The sequence below is a fragment of the Rhinatrema bivittatum genome, chromosome 7 (assembly GCF_901001135.1).
Source record: "Rhinatrema bivittatum chromosome 7, aRhiBiv1.1, whole genome shotgun sequence".
NCBI lineage: Eukaryota > Metazoa > Chordata > Amphibia > Gymnophiona > Rhinatrematidae > Rhinatrema > Rhinatrema bivittatum.
The window spans coordinates 162,636,816-162,639,932 of NC_042621.1; the positions used below are offsets into that span (position 1 = coordinate 162,636,816).

The 3,117-nt window shown below is 45.0% G+C and overlaps 1 long non-coding RNA gene across 1 annotated transcript; it reads left to right on the top strand.

The window, feature by feature from the left end:
• Positions 1 to 306: 306 nt before the first annotated feature.
• LOC115095560 lies at positions 307 to 2,667 on the top strand. The gene is made up of 3 exons (XR_003857815.1): positions 307 to 941; positions 1,597 to 2,078; positions 2,201 to 2,667. It is a non-coding gene; the product is annotated as an uncharacterized LOC115095560 (long non-coding RNA).
• Positions 2,668 to 3,117: the final 450 nt, after the last annotated feature.

Consider the following 3,117-nt stretch of genomic DNA (forward strand, 5'->3'; position numbering starts at 1 on the left):
TCTTTTTAAAACTTACCTGAGCTCAGCCCTTACCGGCTGAGTACAGAAACGGTCTCCGGCTGTGGGAGGAGAGGGCATGTGCCATCACCACCGTGCTCGGCCTCCTGCTCTCATTGCTTTTAAGCTGTACAATCAGCTAAGTCCACGCCGGAAAAAACAGCTGCCAGACTAAGGCACACATCTGAGGACCACAGAAATCACCTCAGGAATTCTCAACTGGAGAAGGGACCATCTGGTATCACTGCAAGAGAGCGGGACTTTTTTTTTTTTAACTCTCCTTCCAAAATCTGAAGCAATCCCCATAGAGAGATGCACGTCCACTATCTGCTGGAGACGGAGAATACTGGCAGGCTGGGGTTACTACAGGAGTATATATACTGTGACGTCAGCTTGCTCTGTCTCCATCTGTCTAAACGCTAGGAAAGAGGCCTATTGTGCCCCCAAAATTTCACCCTACATTGCTGCAGACCAGGAAAAGGAGGGACAAAGAGGTGCTGTTCACACCCATTAGAAGCCTCAAACTGCACTGCTGCATGTTTGGCGGAGGTGTGGAAGAAGGACCGATTGCAGCCCTTGAGAATCATAAACTCCATTGCTGCACTTAATGAGGATGTGGGGAAGAGAGAGGCTGATTGTGGCTTTCAGAATCTTTGCAGCCTCTGCTACACACTGAGGAAAGTAGATGCTGCACGGCATTATCATTGCTCCCCCAACATGATGTCATACTGTGCCTCATAATCCTGCTTGGGAGGTATATAAATTGCTGCTGGGAGTCCGACTGTCCTTTTGTATTTAGTTCAAATTGGATCTGCATTATATACAGACTGGTGTCTGTATATAATCTGCATTATATACAGACTGGTGCCTGGCATTCGTGTTCTATATCAATATCGCAAGAAAATCAAGAAGATCGGCATTGCTTCATTTTGAACAGATAAGAGGTATTTCTTTTTGTTTTTCCTTATGTGAACAGCTCAGGCGCCCAAATCATGGATGTCCAGGAAAGGAGCAGGAGGTCCATGATTTGTACTTGGTCGCCCTGCTCCTTTCCTGGACATTCATGACTTGGGTGACAGAGTACAGGCCCATAATGGACGGTCAAATCATGGATGTCCAGGAAAAGAGCAGGACGTCCATGATTTGTACTCAGTCGCCCTGCTTCTTTCCTGGACATTCATGACTTGGATGACCAAGTACAGGCCTGTAACGGACCCACAAGTTCTGTTCCTTTCCTGGATGTCCAGGACATGGCTGTCCGTTACAGGCCTGTAGTCGGACACCCAAGTCCTGCTCCTGCCATTAACTGCATGTATTGGTATCTCTTAATGCCTCTTTCTCCTTTCATTAACTACATTTTTTGGTATCTGTTCAAGCTGTCCATGTGCCGTGCTTCTTTGTTCTTACCATTTAACTGCATGTATTGGTATCTCTTAATGTTAGCAATGTAGCCTGCTTCTTTCTCCTTCTGTTACTTATGAGTGGAAAGTTATATTGACATTGATTAGTAGACAGTTCATATTCCAACATGTTATCTTGAATTGAAATGTATTGTTTATTAATAACTGACATATGTGTTGTTTTTGTTTGCATTCACAGTCCCGACGAGCAGAGACAGATTGTCATGAATAGAAAATGAACCTTTTCTCAGGTGGCAAGACAGGCTAGAGATCTGGAAGAGCAGGCAGGCCCTAGGAAGAAGCGAACACGTGATGCTTGCTTTATGGACAGAGAGAAGGACCTATTGTGCTGGGCTGTGTGTGAGAACTACAAAGTTCTCTTCAGATCAAAGGCTTCTGCTTCTACAATGAAAAGGATTGGGAGAGGATCGCACTGGATGTCAGCTCCCTGTCAGTCCAGAACAGGGATGTCAAACAAATCCAGCACCGGTGGTGTGATGCTAGAAGGGAGGTTAAAGAAAAGGCCACTAAAATTGAGGCATCAGCACACAGGACTGGTGGGGGGCTACCATGTGATATAGTTTTGACCCCCTATCAAAGAGCTGGTCCTGAGCACTGTGTACCCAGCGATCGTGGCTGGTATGGCCACATTGTACGGGGCCAATACAGGAGCAAGTGAAGGTATGAATTTTGAAAGTGCCACCTCGTTTACATTTGAAGTTTTTCTTTTGGGCTCTTGGGTGGGAAACATTTGAGAACTGTATAAAGAACTTCAACTTGTATTTCTCCATCTTTCTCTACAGATCAAGGAGTCAACAATAATGTGGCAGATATGATGGAGGGAGAGACAATCCCTTCCCACACTGGAATTCTTCTTTCCTTTGTCAACAGGGGTGTCCCCCAGCTAGCTAGTCCAGGATAACGAGACCAAGGCCCCTATCACACTCAACGATGGAGGTTATACCTGAAACTCAGGGAGCTGAGACTACAGCGGCACCAGCCCTGGATGAAGCAACAATGGCACAAGACCTGGAAGAGACTTTGTTCAGCATCGATGGCCTGAGTGAATACTTCATGTCCAAAATGCTGTCACGAAAGGAGTGGCACAACGCGTTAGTATGCTCTCAACTCAAGAAAATGCTTAACGGAAAACAAAGAAGCAGTGGCTACTCTGTCCATCTTGATGGGTGATCTGATCATCGCTGTCTAAGATGTAGCCAGTGCTTTGAGTTCTCTGAAACACCCATCAGTATTAGCCCAATAAAAGTATTCTAACAAAAGGTTGCTTGTTCTGTGTAAGCAATAAATTATGTTTCCTATTTATGAGTTCAGGTTTACACAAAGTGCAAGACATCTGCCTTGAGCAGGCTGAGGCCTAGATAGAAGCCTCACTGGTGCATAACCACTGTAATGGTTAATTGGATGCCGGTGGGGGTGGGGATCCCTGCCCTGAGCTTTTCCCTAGGCTAGAGGGAATTGGTGGTAGGCACGGGAGCCTGTCTGGTCCATTATTATAAATGTTGGAAAACATCCTACAAAACCACCTTCAATAAAAAACTAGTCCTGGAAATTAGTAACCAACATAAAACATGATTTTTAAACCATGTACAAATATATAGAAACATAGAAACATAGAAATGACGGCAGAAGAAGACCAAATGGCCCATCTAGTCTGCCCAGCAAGCTTCACACATTTTTTTCTCTCATACTTATCTTTTTC